At 33.0% G+C, this 18,181-nt stretch overlaps 1 pseudogene; it reads right to left on the reverse strand.

The window, feature by feature from the left end:
* Positions 1-269: 269 nt before the first annotated feature.
* LOC120609811 (uncharacterized) lies at positions 270-388 on the reverse strand (annotated as a pseudogene).
* Between the last annotated feature and the right edge of the window lie 17,793 nt (positions 389-18,181).

Below are 18,181 nucleotides of genomic sequence, written 5' to 3' on the forward strand. Positions count from 1 at the left end.
CGCGGCACTAACTAATACAAAAGTTCACTGCTCCCCAATCTTTCTAGTTCCTTTACTCTCTTAGAACTTTCTCTAAGCAGTGCCATACATCCGGCTCCCTAAAGTTCTTAACCTAGTCCCTCTTGTAAGATATGCCCTTATGTTTTCCCACTCATCTTTCCATTTTTCATTATTGTTATTATTTTTTTCTTAGGCGAGGCAACTCTTGGTTGACCTCACCGATTGCAAGGACATTGTCAGTTTACAATCCCTTACTTTTTTATTTTTTACACCTACGGCACCTGGTCTTCCTAGGTGGTCTCCCATCCAAGTACTAATCAGGCCCGACCCTGCTTAGCTTCCGAGATCAGCTGGGATTGGGCTTGTTCAGGGTAGCATGGCCGTAGACTACACCTTTCCATTGTTGAATTTATTTATTCCTTTACTTCCATACTATTTCTACAGTTTGTAACTTTTCCTCTTCTCTGGCCTATAATTGAACTTTTGGTGAGATTATGCTGTCCTCAGCCTCCCTGGACTAGACAGTCTCCTAGACAGTCTTACTTATATAATAGTTCACCTTCAGCAAATGCTTTATTGATGGCTTAAGGGAGGAAAAATATTTTCCCCTCTACCCTTCTAAGTTCTTGGCTGAGACCCCACTGTAATGAAAGACATTAACAGGAGAAAAACAAAGAGAAGTTTCATAACATGTATACCTCCTGTATACATGGGAGATATCCAGGAAAACTGAATAACTTTTCGAAATGGCCAAGCCACCACCTTAAGTAACATCTCCAGCTAAAGAAAAAATTTGTGGGGTATGATGGGGAGGCCAGTTATGGGAGGTTAGTAGAAAATGCACAACAAACAAGAGTAAGGCTGCGATGGAGATTTATATTCTTGCCTTCTCCACTGAGAAGAGTTCTAGAGATTTAGAATCACCTTCTTCCTCTTCCTGGTATAGGGAAGGAGACATCCTTACAAATAAGGAGTTCCCATATAACTGTTAATGCTTCTTACAAATAGGTAACTTCTACTCAGTTTTCAGAACTTCGCCCATGTCTTCTGTTTCTTTAAGTTAACCAGGTCAAAATAATCAATATGAAAAAGGCATATTTTGGGGGTGGTATATTTTACTCCCCTTCAATAGAAACAAGATAAATTTTAAATGGCACATTAGGTATTGCAGAGTATAAGATAGAAAATAAAGAAAATCAAAAAGGTGACAATCTTTTTGCATTTTTTAACGAATTTATTCCCCAAGCTTGATTTCATTCAGAGTGACTTTTCTCCACATTTTTCTTTGTACACAGATATCAGTCAACAATTAAGAGTCAAAAGTCAAACTGAAAAGAGCTTACATTCTCCATAATTACATTTTTAAAGGGCTCACAAAATCTGGAACTCAATACTCTTTTCATTAAGTGCGATGTCTATTTTTTTCTTAATTTGTCTTTGAAAAGGTAATGAGGGAACAAAAACGCAACTCTTGCTGTTAAAATTGGATGAGAAAGCCAATATCTTGTTTATGTGTAAAGCTCTGACCACAAATTGAGACACTTTTGTTTGACATTGTGAACATGAAAATGTTTTCACCATTATTTTCCTTTATCTTGTTATCCTAATAAATGTAAAAAAGTGAAATGTTTGTAAATGATCATTGACAGAACTTTGTATTTTTAACCAAAGAAAATATCCTGTCACTTCTACTCCTCATTCTATGCTCCAATTCATCATTTCGCAACAATAACCAGAGCCAAGACAAATGGCTTCTAGATGATGTTGAATTATTTCTGGATGACAGAGGACAGAGCCCGGCCGCATCTCCACACTTCTGTTGCCATGGTTTTTAAATTAGAAGCTTCCATGGTCAAAACAGACTCTTACTGTTCTATTCATCACCATTTATCTACAAGGGCCGCTGAGCACATCTATGATCTCTCTTGCTCACGACAGCAGACGGAATGAACATAAATGATTAGAAAACACCACCTGCTCAGTGCTTAATGCAAGAGGAAAAAAAGCAGCTGTGCCATTTGGGATGGAAAACACATTAGCTTAAGCTCAGCATGCCAGTTATATAACCAACCAACAAAAATTGCGAGATACTAAGGGTGTAGGATGAAATATTGTGTGACAGATAGTACCTGTTTTCTATTCAGAAATTTCTGCCTGAAGACTGTCAAGCACAGAGTGACGGATGAGGCCTCTATGGCATTTCTTCCAGATCTCAATACTTGCTATTTGGAACATGAAAGTAAGATTTCTTGCGAAAGCAACAAGTCATCTATAAAATGTACATTGAGAGGCCCTAAAGGTGGCCTACAGAATACTCAGTTGTAGCTAAAGCTGCCCTGCCGTAAAGAATGAGAGAAAAGATTGCTTTCAGCAGGCTTTCATTGACACCAAAGCTCATAATACAGGAAATTTTCATTTTTCTCTTCAATTAGATAAGAGAGCTACAGATCATATGGACTGATACCACAATTTTTGTGCAAATGCACTTCACTGGGTTCAGTGAACTTTGAATGGACAGATTAGTCACTAATAAACCAAAGTGGCCTCTTGCCTCTCTTAGCATGCTAACCAGAAGATGAAGGAGTCTTTCTTAAAAAGTCTTTAAATTACTTTATAATCTTTTTTCCAGGTGTCACTTTCAATTAGTCAAGTGATACTTAATGAAATAAAGTAACGTTTGACTAGTAGTTATAGATTTTACTTTAAAAAGTTGATCTTGAATATTATATATTATAATATATATATCCATATATCTCCTCAGTTTAAATACAAAAAGAATGTTCACAATTTTAAATTCTAGTTAGTTTTAATTGGTATAGGTTAGCAAATCTAAAACTACTATTATTTAAAAACTAAGTAACTTGAGTCACTATTATGAGAAAAAATTGGAGCCAGGTTTCTTTTTTTTCCAGTTTTATTGATATATAATTGACATATTAATTGTTCCATTGTGCAACATAATTTGATATATGTATATATTGCAAAATAATTACCACAACAAGGTTAGTTAACACATCCATAACTTTACGCTCTTACCTTTTTTTTCTGGTGAGAACATTTAGGATTTACTCTCAAAGCAACTTTCAATATACAATGCAATATTGGTAAAGATAGTCACCATGCTGTACACTGGCTCTCCTGAACAAATTAGTCTTATAATTGTATGCTTGCAGCCTTTGGCCACCTTTACTCATTTTCCCCACCTCTTCCACCTTTGCCCCTGGCAAACACCAATCTACTCTGTTTCTGGGTGCCTTTTCTGGGTGCACATATAAATTAGATCATACAGTATTTGTATTTCTTTGTCAAATGGCAGCATATTCTTTTTACAGCTGAATAATATTCTATTTGAAATATATATCACATATTCTTAATGCATTCATCTTTTGATGGACACTTAGGTTGTTTCTCTGTCTTGGCTATTGTAAATAATACTGTAATAAATATAGCAGTGCAGATATCGCTTCAAGATAGTGATTTCATTTTCTTCAGACATGTACCCAGAAGTGGGATTGCTGGATCATATGGGAGGTCTATTTTTACTTTTTTGAGGAACCTCCATTCTGTTCTCCTTAGGAGTTGTACCAGTTTACGTTCCTCTTAATAGAGTGCATGGATTCCCTTTTCTCCACATTTGTCAGCACTTGTTATCTCCTGTCCTTTTGATAATTGCCACTCCAACAGATGTGTGGTTTTGATTTGCATTTCCCTGAAGATTAGTTGAGCACCTTTTCATAAACCTGTTGGCAATTTGTATATCTTCTTTGGAAAGAAGTATATTCAGGTCTTTTGCTCATTTTTTTTTTTTCAGTTGGATTAGTTTATTGCTGTTGAGTTGTGTAAGTTCTTATTTATTTTGGGTATAAACTCCTTATCAGATAGATGTTTTGCAAATATTTTTTTTTCCATTCTTTAGGTTGCCTTTTCATTTTGTCATTTATTGTTGTTTAGTTGTTGCTTTGCTGTGCAGAAGCTTTTTAGATTGATGTAGTCCCACTTGTTTATTGTTATTTTGTTGTTTACATATTTGGTGTCTTATCCTCAAAATTAATGCCAGACCAATGTCAAAGGTCATTATGGTTTCAGGTCTTATGTTTTTCTTTAATCCATTTCTAATTAATATTGTTAGTGGTATATAATAGATGTCTAATTTCATTTTTCTGCATGTGATTATCCAGTTTGACCAACACCATTTTAAGAGACTATCATTTCCCCATTGACTATTCTTAGCTCCCTTGTCAAATATTAGAAGATCATATATAAATACATTTATTACTGGGCTCTCAAATCTATTATGAGTGGGGAGCAGACTTCGCCACCCAAAAATATGCCTTTGGGGATATTGATTATTTTAAGCTGGTTATTTTCAGAAACTAAAGACTCTAGAAGAAACTTTTGAGCTTTTTACTAACTTCCTAAAAGAATTTAGATAGAGGAGCTGCTCCAGTAAGGGAGATATCATCATTGATAACTATAATTTAATATGAACTGCTGTGTGGTAGACAAGGAGGAACCTAGCAAGGCCTGTTTGATTAAAATCCTCTCTGCGTCCCATTGTTAAAGATGGTCTAGCAAACATTCCTTTACCAAAAGTTGGCTTTTCCATCTTCATGTGAATTGCCTTTCTGCCCTTTGGAATCCAAAACCATTACCCATTCCCACCCCTCTATCTTCTTAGTTTAGGATAAAACATAAGCCTCAAATGCCTGATTTGTCCTTGGGGCTCATATTCTTATGGAACTCCCAAATGAAAATACATAATCAATTTGGTGATTTTTTTCTGTTATCTCTCTTATGTCGATTTTATTTTTAGACCAGCCAGGAGAAATTAGAAAGGTAGAAGGAATATTATTTTTCCTTCCCTACAGTTCCCTTGGTCTATGTGTCTGTTTTTATGTGCGTACCAGACAGTTTTGATTACTACAGGTTTGTAATATAGTGTGAAATCAGAAAATGTGATACCTCCAGCTTTGATCTTCAATAAGATTGCTTTTGGAGTCTCTTGTGGTTCGTACTAATTTTAGGATTGTTTTTTCTATATCTGTGAAAAATATCATTGGAATTTTCATAAAGATTGCTTTGGATCTATAGATGGCTTTGGGTAGTATGGATATTTTAACAATATTAATAATTCTGATTTCAGATCTTGGTTCTTAATACAGTTTCCCATTAAAAGGAATATTTTGTTATACCATAAATATGAGAAGTGGTCAGGAAGTGTCTGGACATGGGAGGAGAGCACAAGAGTAAGCTAGAGGGCATCTCACCACCCAAGTTTGATAAAAATTAAGCATCAAAATCCATAATAATATTATCGGATCATAACCTATAACCCATTAAATAAAATTACAATCATGAATCTATATTGCTATGTTAATAATCAAGAATAAATAAGAATGCTCTTGCTTAGAATAAAATGCCAACTAATAAAAGTAGAAGAAATAATAGACTTAGAAAATATTATTTGGCATCATGGTAATAATTGAGTCAAGCAAAAATCATCAATAAAGTTAACACTAAAGAATTAAAGTTTGATGAATACAATATTTTTACATAAATACACAGCATCTCCTCAAAAATTACTTATTACAAAGAACAGAATAGTAACTATACAATAGAGAAAACTGGAAGTATTAATCAATTAATCAAAGTGCATATCATCAGTAATGAAATAAACCAACATCATATGCCTCTTGATACGATGCACTGGGAATGACAAAGCATTACTTCTGTCGTATTCCTCTTAAAAATGCATTAAGTAAGTTTGATCAAGAGGAGCTATCAGACAAACCCACACTAAGACCATTCTACAAAGTAACTTAAAAAGATATCAATAAGTCAAAGAATTGTTCTAAAGAGATGAGCTGGATGAATAAATGCACTGTGTGATACTGACCTGGATCCTGAATAGAAAACCAAAATGAAGAACATTACTGGAAAAATTGTGGAATTTGAATATAGAGTATGGATTATAGAATAGTCATGACAATGTATTCTTTATGTTGATAATTGTCAATGTATTTTTATTTCGCTAATTGTACTGCGATTTCTTATGAGAAAGTATTTTTCTTAGAAAATACACCCTGAAATATTTATAGGTAGAAGACTGGTATGACTGCAAATTTTTCTCAATGTTTATAACATATTATGTATAATAAAGCAAATAAGAAAAATATTTAAAAGTGGTGTGTCTGGGTAAAGACCATAGAGAATTCATGATGTTTTATGTAATCAAAATTATACAAACAAAAAAAAGTTAGAAATGTACTTTTCAGAAAAATAAGCAGTAATTAAGAAAACCAGTTATAGAAAAAGGAAATATCCATGAAGAATAGTCACTTTAAAATGTTATTCATTTCTCCAAATATGAAAAAACAACATAAATAAATTTAAGCTAAAAAATTGGATCAAAAAGGCAAAAGAGGAATCTGTCTGTATATTTGAGTATTATAGAGCTCATACAAAAATTATTCAGACAATACAATGATACTATTGTTTGCATAACCTAAAGATACTGGAAAATGACATTTGATTAAGCCTTGACAAATGCTGATAATAAATGCATATGTATTTAGAGTGAGAATATGTAAGTACCTTACAGCCCTAGAAAAGTAATTAAGTAGAAGAAATTATTTTCACAGTTTAGACTCATTTAAAGTGTTACTGTTAAAGATTTAATTGAATATTGTTCCAGCATTAAGCATTCTTTATAAATACTATTCTTTGCAACTAAATGCAAGAACTTTCTGTGGCAAAGACATAAATGCTTCTATATGGGACGTGCTGCTAGTCAAAAATAATCGCTCCATTAACAGCATGCCCAGATCTTCTGTATATTGGCTCAGTTTACAATTGTACATTGCAGGAACAGATTTTGTGCTCATAGAATTTAGATAATTTTGTCTTTATGGGAGAAATTCTCAATGAAACACTGCACAGTTTATTCTACAGGATGCAAAATATATAGTTTTGTTAGCTTGGTGGTTTTTAATCTGTATATTTGCTTTGCTTGTTTGTTTATTTAAGTGTATTGGCTGGTTAATTTGAATTGGATAAATGTAGATCAAAGGGAAAGACAACTATGAACTTGCCTACAAGCCTTCACTGACTTTTTGTCGCCTGGGTCTCCTGTGGTCTCATTATCAGGATAGTGGTTTCATTACAGGTATAGTTTTGCATTAAGAGACACAGATTCTAGACCACCTCAGGTATGAATCCTGGCCTCTGCCTCTGTGTAACATTGTCTTCTTGATCTTTCTGGCATTTAATTTCCTCGTCTCAAAATGGGGTAATAAATTAATTTTAATTTCTTCAATGTAAAATGTTTCAGGGTTTCCAACAATGGAATCTTGTGCCACTGAATTAGGTAGCTCAAAAAATATTTAAGATCTCATTGGTAAAAAATTCAGTAATTTTCTTTGACTGTTGAAGGGCTAGTTAGCTAGTTAGGAAGGACCATAATTGCCAATTAGCAATTATGCACATGTCAGTCTGACGGCTACTACTTTTTCTGTTATGTCAGCGCCAGCCAGAATGCCAGTCAGCTTAATTTTTCACACATGGCAGTTTCAGCAATATGATATTTTCTAGGAGAGAGACTTGTATCACGTACATCTGCTCTCTTGTCTCCCAAACGGGAGGGAGGATGCTTTTGAGTGTGTGGTGAAGATCATCCATAATATGAATTCTAGAGTAAGCAGCATCCATTCATATGTTGAGATTTCTCATACTGTGCTTGTAATATCCCTAATTTAGGTTAATTATCCATTCCCCAAAGGTGGAAAATATCTGGTTATCACCATCATTTTACATGATCATCTTTAAAATATACTTTTTTAAAAACACAGTATTTTGAAATACCATTTTGCTGTATACTTTGCCTTCAAATTGTGTTACATTTTGCTATTTTAAAAATAGTTCCTCCTTCTGATGTGTGAAGCAGAATAAAGATTTTATCATCTTTTCCCATTAGTAAATAAACCATTTGAACTTTGTGTCAAGTATTTCTATAATATATTAGGGGTCCTTTCTAATATAAATGTAGTTAAAATTTTCCATTTCTGTTTTCTACAGTTTAGTTACCTTTTTATGTTTGAGCTAACTTCTCTCAAAACATCCAGGTCTTTAACATTTGGTATTTATAGGAAGCTGACTTTAAAGTCAATTGCCAAAATGATTTTAATCTAAACATATAGTCTTCTAAAAGTCTCACTGACTGAATGAACTAGTCACTCTGATTCACTCCTAAAAAATGGCATTCCAGAAAATATTTATTTTAATGATGACAAAATATCTATTTATAGTGAAATGTGGTTTGTGACTCTTTGGCAGGCAGAATAATGGCTTCCTAAAGAAGTCTGCATCCTAATCCCCAGAACCTGTGAATATATTTTGTATGGCAAAAGAAAATTAATATTGCAATGGATTGAATGTTGCTAATTATCTGACTTTAAAAGATGGAAATTATTTTGGATTATCTAAGTGGGCACAATATAATTACAGGATCATTAAATGTGGAAGTAGGGTGAATTAAGGGAGAAAGACTGAACTGGTGATTGTAGGCTTCGATGATGGAAAAGAATTACTAGCCAAGAATTGTGGGTAACCTCTAGGAACCGAAAAGGGCAAGAATCCATATTATTCCCTAGAGTCTCCATATAAAAATATAACCGGGCTGACACCTTGATTCTAGCCCAGTGAAACTGGTTTTGGATTTCTCACCTACAGAACAATAATATAATAAATTTGTATTGGTTTAAGCCACTTAGTTGGTTACAGCAGCAGTGGGAAACTAATACAGATCCTCTCCTGTTGAGTTGTCTGAGATTTTCACAGCCCAATTCTGTTTGTTTCATTGGCTCCATATGATTGTGAATTCATACTTTTAGATAAGCTCTTTTAGAAGTGCTTCCATAACATTTGGAAGATAGCACATGAGAAAAAAATTATTTTTCCTAATTCATTGAATACTTGCTGTGGGATAATGGTAAGCCCTCTGAGCTGAGGACATTTAATAAAGTAAGTCAGATATATGGACAACTAGGGGAAAGGATTAAAGTCTAACTCAGAACAAAGTAGTCCATAGTAAATAAAAGTCATGGAACATTCAAGAACTTAAAGAAGAGAATGTGGCAATAGCAAAATGGACAATGGCTAAGAGTTCATTGTAGTTAGAACATGTAGCCTACAATGCTGAAACCACATCATGACCATGGTCAAAGCAGGAAAAAAAGATAGAATAGGAATAGAATATTATATGTCATATGTCTTGCCTGGACTTTTTTATTTTGTTCGTTCATTTTTATTTATTTATTTATTTATTTATTTATTTATTTATTTATTTATTTATTTATTAAGAGCACTATCTCCTCCAAGAAGTTTCCTCTGAAATTCACAGCTGAATTAAATCTGCTCAATTAACATATCTTTATCACAGCATCTACTACTACATTTATGAAATTTCTTAATGTGTCCAATTTTGTCTTATCCATCTTTTAATTCTAAGAAATCAAAGAATATACAATATGTATTTGATGAGATGTAAATATATAAAATAATTAATATTTGTGGACATATATCTCTTATTCAGGACAAAATCATGCATACACAAAAATTTATTAATGGTAATAACTTCAAGGTTATTTTTTATTTTAAACTTCTTAGTACTGTTAGAGATGGGATATAGAAGAGCACAGAAATATTAGTGAGCAGTAACATTCTCTGCTATATAATCCATGCACTAACTCTTGATTTACCTAGGTTCATCTCCCTTTATTTCTCGTCTTGAAGTATACTCCTTATTTGCACCAAACTTGTACCATGCCACCCATACACCATAAAATTCAATGTCCATTTCCTTCACTCTTTTTATTTCATGGCTTCATTAATGATCCACTCATAGACAAAGATTTCTTAAGAGCACTATCTCCTCCAAGAAGTGTCCTCTGAAATTCACAGTTGAATTAAATGTGCTCAATTAACATATCTTTTTTAATTCTGAGAAATCAAAGAATATACGATATGTATATGATGATTGGTACATGCTTATTAGCTATAATTTTATTTACAAAGAAAATCAGATTTTATCACAATCTTCAGAGCTAAACTTGCAGTTATTCAGTGGAAAATAAATGCAGCATTTTAGAGTCATTCTTGCCTTCTAAAAAAACAACTCATAGTATAGAAGTTAAGAGCATTGCCTCTGGGGTCAGGCTGCCTAATTTCATATGCTGACTCCATTAATGACTTGATGTGTGAATTTAAGCAGGTCACTCAATCTCTATGCCTTAACTGCTTCATCTGTAAAATTGGAATGAGGATAATACTTATTTCTTAAATTGATTTAGAGGATTAAATGAATTTAAAGTATGGTTAGTACAATGTATAGATTATAATAACAACCAATTATATGTTAGCTAAAATTATTAGAAGCGGTCGATATCAGAAAAATATAAGTGATAAACACTTAAAAGTAACTGTTTAAGATACTTTAAAAAGTATCAAAAGAATACTTTTGGTAAATCAAAAGAAAATAAGATGTCATTTTTGAACAACCAGGCAAAAGTTTTAAAATGTGAGATGATACCTAGTACATGTGAAAATATGAGAAAATAGCCACTTTCATACATTGTTGTTGATAAGGCACACTGGTTCAATTTCTTTGGAATACACAATTAAGCTATAGCTATTGAAATTTAAAATTCACATTCCTTTTGACACAATAACCTCACTAGTATGAATTAACCCTAAAGACACACTGATAAAATTTTTCTTATGGTAAAAGACAGACACTCTTTCCCCACCACAAACACATCAAGTAAGCTCATTAAACTTTGGTAATAGTAAAATACAGATGGTAACTAAAATTCCTATTAATAAGGAACTATTTAAATGAGTAATAGTACATGCCTATGATTCAGTGTACTATTTATTAAATAAATGACATAGATCTGTATGTATTAACTGAAAAGAGATATGAATATATAAAATAATTAATATTTGTGGACATATATCTTATTCAGGACAAAATCATGCATATACAAAAACTTATTAATGTTAATAACTTAAGGGTTATTTTTTATTTTGAACTTTTTAGTACCGTTAGAGTGTTCTACCATGTCTAATAACATAAATGTTCTACACATCTAATAACTTACATAAATAATTATTTCTCAAGTTACCAATGATATCTAGATATAAACTTATATATCATTTTTGGTTTTTTACTTGTTTTTCATTATATTAAAATATTAAATATTCCTTTTAAATGTATAAACAAACTAAGTTAACAGCATAGCTGTTTGAGTTAGCTTTAAGTGGTCAAAAAAAGATGAGAGATTTTGACACTCATGTGGAAAATTAAAATAATTTGGATCATATTGACAGATAAACAAAACTCATACACTCACATGCCCACACACAGAGTATAATCATATCAAAATTAAATGTATACAACATGGCAGTATCTGGAATATAATAAATGCTCTCACTATATTATTTATTATTGTTATCTTTATTATTTTTAATCTACTTAATTGAACATTTGCTTATTTTTTAATACAAGTAGTGATGAGAAAAATTCTGAGATGTCCTTAATTAAATTACAGCAGACCTGACAGTGGAAGAGCCAACTGAAGTAATCTGTTAACAGCTATGAGCCAAAACTAACAAAAGACTATTCACATTCCTAAATGTTTGTTGAAAACTTTGAATCAGCTTTCAGGCTGTTGTCTAAAAAACAGCTGATTGCCAGAGGCCACTGCATTCTGCTTATGTTTGAACTTTCCAGACTATTACCCATAACCAGTCAAGAAGTAGCAAATATTTCTTCCTTATGACCATGCATCTATGCTAGAAGTGCCCCCACTTTACTTTTTCCTGCCCTCCTTATCTAGAGCCAGTTGTAAATTCTTTCAAAGCAATTTACATCTTTCTTCCCCACTCTCACTGTATAAAAGAGATACATCAGAAAAAACGAATGGACGAGTTCTTTTTTTCCATCTATTCCTCCTGCTGGTGGTTTAGAATGTATGTCCCAGGACCTGGTCCTTTTCTGACTAGCATACGGCTCAGTAAACCCTTCCTTTCACAAAAGCTTTCAGCTTCAAAGGTTTTTGTTTAACAGTGGATAAACACATTATTAGATATATTTGGAGAAAGTAACTTCTTTAAACAAAAACAAAATTAATAAAAATAACCTTTTTAAAAAAAAGTTTCCAGAATAAAGTACGGTTTTAAAAGTCTTTGAATTAAATTCCCTGACAAGGTTGCTCTAGAAGAATAGCATGTGTGAATGCCACTCCTCTAGTTTTGACTGACACCGAGAATGTGCTTTGAGTTCTTAAAGAAATACTGTGATCTCAAGACTGGTATGATGGGATTTAGAATATTTTAAAAGGAAATGATTTTATATTCCCTATCTTCCAAAGTGAAACACAAGGCTATAAAGTCTACAGAGACATTTCATCATAAAATCTTGCTCACCCTGTAATATTCTATTATAATTTACTATATGAGCTACCAACACAAATGAGACGAAGGCAGAAAACTGAAATGGAAAAATTCCCCAAGGAGGTGAACTAGCAGGAGAATCTTGTTCAGGAATTATGTTACTTAAAAAGGAGTCCTACAAACAGCAGGTGAATGTGCTAATAGAATGACTTTTAATTTAACAGCATTTCCTTACAGAGTAATTACATATGTGGTTTACTTGACTTTTTAAAAGTATATTAACAAATCTCTAATTTTTTTTTCTTTTCATCCTACAAGTTAGTTTTTTTTTTTTAAACTTGTTTTCATTATGAAATTTGTTCTCATTACAAAAGAACCATATAATAGGTACTAAGCTTATGGCAAATTTGTATTCCTTACAAAGCAGTCAATCCAAGAATTCAAGTAAACATGCTCATAGTTTTATATGCATGGTGTTCTCTGAGTTTATAAAATTTATTGGGACGAATTATGCCTTAAAATCTACAGTAGAGAAAAATGTTTTGAGATGTTCTCAAATGAGTATCACCCAAAAAAAGTTCTGCCACTAGCTCTGATGAGTGCTGCAATGGAGGAGTGAAGTGGGTTTTATGAGTTAGTTCTTACAGTTTGTACTGTATGGTATGTTGTATTTAAACTAAATAATTGTCAACCAAAATTTAAAGTCCCCACATGGACATACCCAAAATAATATCTCTTTTATTCCATATGTTAGAATCTCTACCTAGAAGTCATGGCCAGGTTTTCATGCATATTCTAAAAGTCCTTTGGCTCCTATATATCTTCACTTTAATACTTTTGATTGAGTTGTTCTATGTTGGTGTAGTAACATCACAGAAGCACTTGCAATATACTCATGTTACACCACAGGAATCTTAAGGAAAGAGGAGAAAATGCTTATAAGCTAAATTAGGAGATTGAAAATGGTCTCCAACATTTTCTGCCTATTCATATCAATTGCATTAAAATCTCGTCACAAATACATAACAGTTAATGTCTTAGAAGAAATACTTGACAATAACATACTATTGGTGTTTTCGTTGACAAAAATAATACTTTAAAATTCCTAGCTAGATTCTTTATATTGAGGTTGTCAAAAACAGATGTTCAAAAGGCACTGTATCAAAATACACATGTAGATATTTAGTTCAAATGCAGTTAAAATAATCTGCCAATTATGGCAATACAAAACATACATGTTGTCATGTTTGAATGAAAAGTCTCTGCCTGGATATCTGCAACATGAGGAAGTCATGATGGTAGGTTTTACAACAAAATATTTGTGTCTTCCTCATGTAACTATACACGCATTTCCTTTAATATCAATATGAAAAATTTCACTATAGTTTGTTTTAATTTATTGAAACAAAATCATAAAACTAAACTCTGTAAGGCATTTGACAGATTTTATCTTGTTGTTGCATGATATAGATGACATAATTAGATTTTTAAAAAACTAGATTAAACTAGTCTCTTTTGCGAGTCTGAAAACTTACTAATTTTCAAGGAAGGAAGGATATAGCACTTGCTTTTGTTAATTTAAAACTGGCCTCTTTAAAGGAACCTTAAAAATATGCAAAGATAAAGTAAACATTCAACTCTATGCAAAATAGTCTTTAATGTTCACAAGAAATGGCTTTATAAATCCTTTCTCTTGTAATGACTAACCTATCAACCAATATAGTTGATCTTTTTTTTTTGTTATTTTTTCTGGTATCTCCCAGAACCACAATGTTAAGAGTTTAAGGTCCATTAATGGTCTTTATTTAACTGTTGTGAACTTCTCATTTAAGGTAAAAGACTGTCACGGAAGACTGCCCAAGTATGTTTTTATCACCTCTTGCTAGTATCTTTTTTCAAGGAACATGAAGGTGGAATTTAACTACCTTATAACTCTAAAACTCAGCGTTACTGTCCCCTCTAACAATATATTAAACAGATTTAAGAACTAGATCAAGATGAGGACTATGAATTTTTCACTTTGTCTCTTCTGTATCAGATATAGTTGGTGCTCCACAAAGTTTGTTGAATTAATATGAAAATCTCAAATAAATCTTGAGCATCAGTAATTAAGTGAAATATTATATATAATACAGGTTAAAATTCTGACAAACATTTCCCTTTATGTGCATAGTTTTAAATCTTGTAGCAATAACATTCTGGAAGAAACAACATCAAATTGCATTCTCATATGATGAATTAATTGAGAATGAAAAAAATATCTAGTAAATCCTGGCATTGTAGTTAGTTTATCATGATAATTAAGACAGACTTTATGCATAAAACTGCCTTGACCTCATATTTCTGCTTCTTATTTCTAGATACACTACACTATATCCCAAAACTGTACTTTGGCTTGTCAGCAATAAAACATCAAGCTGCAGTGTTTCCTGGTTTATAATGGACTTTTCGTAAAATTATAACAAATAACCAAAATGGTAGCATTAGTCATTTTAGGTAATACTTCCAGTAATAATTTATTCATCGAATGCTCATACAATGTTCTAGGTTTAATTCTCATTTAATCTAACAATGTACTCCTGCTGTCCCATATTCTCATTTAAAAATCAGTACAATTTTTGGGGGTATGATAATATATTTTATCCATTTTTGCTTTATTTTATGATACGTTTATTGTTTTACATGTAGGAACTAAACAAGGTTTCCTTATGCAGTTCAGTTAACTGAATGGCAGAAGAAAAATCCAACTCATGAGAAACTATAATTAAAATATATGACAAGAAAAATATTTGTCTTCCTTTGTCTGACTTATTATACTTAGCGTAAAACTGCCTAGGTCCATCCATGGTTTCATAATGGACACCTCAGTCCTACAGATGCAAGAAAGTATCTCATCAGCTGAAAAGAAGTTCACTTTAATTGTATTATCTTTTGCTCACACTATCTGAATTTATTTGACAAGGACAATAATTTACATGCAGAAGCACTTTCCACATTGACTTAATAAATGCCTTCCAGAGTTAAAATTTGCTGCCTTCTACATTATTTTTTATTTCCAGTATCATCTCTATAATAGACTAATAAAATAATTAAGAGTTCGAATATGATTTTCTACACAAATTGAGACACATAATGTAATATTATTCTGCTTACAGTTGAAAAGTTTTAAATTAACAAAGGATTCTCTTGAAACTGAGATTGGAAAATGCAATGTATAATTGCTAACTTTATCCAAAGAAAAGGTGAATTGAGATACAATACAGCTTTACTTTAAATTTCCTAACTGTAGACATACATACTAGCATTTATGGATAACAATTATTTATAACAGAAATAATTATTAATATATTTTCAAACAACACAAGGAATCTTAGAGACTTCAAGAAATATAGAAACGTGTCCAGTGATATTTAAGAAGGCTAGAAAGAATACCATAGAGAAGAGGTAGGCAATGAAGACCTGGTCAATCTCCAGTCTTTAGTTGATTTGGGGGAGTTGATAAATAAGCATATTAAGAAAAAAACTGCATATGTATATGTATATTGTGTTATATTTTTTCCATCTACTGTTAAATTTTGTTCAGTCATATAATTATGTGAAAGTTCTGTTGTACGCAGGACCCTGATAGACACTGGGATTTTGTAGAGTCATTCTGCAGAAGAGTTAATAAGTGATGAACTGATTAAGGAACCAATGATTATTAATATGATTAAGTAGATAAAATAAAAGAATATGATGTAAAAGAGGTGGTAATTGTGAAGAAACGAACAAACAAGTAAGCAATAGTAAAGTTGATTCTTTATAAGCATTGATTGGCTAAGGTGGTGTGTAGGAAAAACTTCTGTGTGTTTTTCCTTTACCCTTACACTACCACCATACTCAACAACACTTCTTGTAACAGTGAAAGAATTTGCTCCTCCTTCTTTCTGATTCCATCTTGTATGGACCTGGTTTGTTCCCATGACCTTCAGGCTTATAGTTCCTGCTTTAGGTATGCTAATGTTTATAGGAATTCTGGTTGGGGTTTGAGTTTTCACAAAAACAGCCACTTCCATTTTCCCTTTCCTTGACAAAAAATAAGCCTGAATTCTGTGCTCTCCTAAAATGGATTTGAACTTCCCCCCGCCCCCTCAATCTTCTCATGTTGGCACTTTCTGGTTTAATAAACCTTCTTTTAGGCAGATAGCTAGACATGAGCGATGGGGGAATGAAAGCCCAATCCAGAGACCTCCCTCAAAATCTCCCCAAAACACCCATTTTACAGTTAAAAATTACTATTACATCCTGGAATACAAGGAAGTAAAAACCACAAAAATAACTACTGGTTTAGTCTGGCCACAAGTGCTTGTGCAGTTAGTACATTTACTGACCTTCCTTAATCTTAGCTTCATTATACCATCATTATAGTATCATACACATGCCCAGAAGTTCATGAATCTAATTATAAGAGACTGAATTCTGGGTAACTACATGTGTAATATACAAAGGGTTATATAACAGCTAAAGTCAATCAATTGACCACGCATGCCAATCATCTAGCACTACCCCCTGTAACCACTTGTCAAGGGCCAATATAAGGTATGCTTCCTGAACTCTGCAGGACTACGGCTCTCTCTGGCGTAGCCTGTTTCTCTCTTGAAATTCACTTTAATAAATGTTACTTTTCCTAAATTTCTGATTTGTAATTCTTTATTGCGTCTGCGGAAAGAACCAGGCTCTCTCGTCACCCTCTAGTGGTGACACTTTCCTTACTTCAAAGTTTGACATTTTGAGTTTTGGCCTTTTAAAAGAGGCACATAGCCTTTGGGCTGGTAACATTCTGGCAACAGATGTGTAGGGTTTTTTACACATTGAGCAATTCTACAACACCAGCTAGTGTTGTACAATTCAGTTCCATTCTAACACTAACCGAAGTTAACCCAGACCCCACAGGTTAAGAGCTCAGTTCCATAGTTACCAAAGCAAAAGGAGTCTATCGGCCTGCATGTGTCAATCAGGTTTTGCAGCAAAGAAATTAAGGATTTACTTTGGAGAGCTGCAAGTCCCAGAGACACAGGCGAGCTATTACTCAAAGGTCTGGCTCCCAGGGTGTCTCGGGAGCCCAGCTTACGTAGGAAAAAATCAGTAGTCATGAAATCTAAGAGAGTCAGGGTCGTGGATGCTACTGACTGGACAATTGAAGGGGGACAAGGTTACCGATCATTGTGTCAGGTTCTGGAATCGGCCATGGCAACAACCCATCTGGTCCCATGGCCTGGTAGGACTGTTTTGCCACCATGGGCCTGGGGCTAAAACACATCTAAATTCAACATGTAATCCTTAGTCTGAAGTCCAACTGAAACCTATTGTCCTCATGATTACAGACCTGAGGCTCAGTTATTATGTCCTAAGGCTAAATGATTAAAGGAGCAGGCATACAGAGGAAGAAGGATAAGAGTAGAAAAAGCAAGTGAGTAACAATGCCATTATCTGGGCAAATCCAGTTTGAATCAGAGAAAAAAAAAACTATATTAAAAAAAAATGAAGTTTATGTGCAGGTACACCAAGACCCAATTCCAAGTAGTAAGTCCCCAGGTTACTCATAACTCCATAATATGGAGAATATGAGAAGATTATTTCTAGAACTTTTGTGATAATTGGGATTAACAAATACTATAAAACATAGAATAAAATAATTTCTGTTAGTACTATCCCTGATGAAATCAACATTTTAGTTTGCAGAAATTACCTT

Source organism: Pteropus medius, unplaced genomic scaffold (assembly GCF_902729225.1).
Source record: "Pteropus medius unplaced genomic scaffold, Ma_sr-lr_union100, whole genome shotgun sequence".
NCBI classification, from domain to species: Eukaryota; Metazoa; Chordata; class Mammalia; order Chiroptera; family Pteropodidae; genus Pteropus; species Pteropus medius.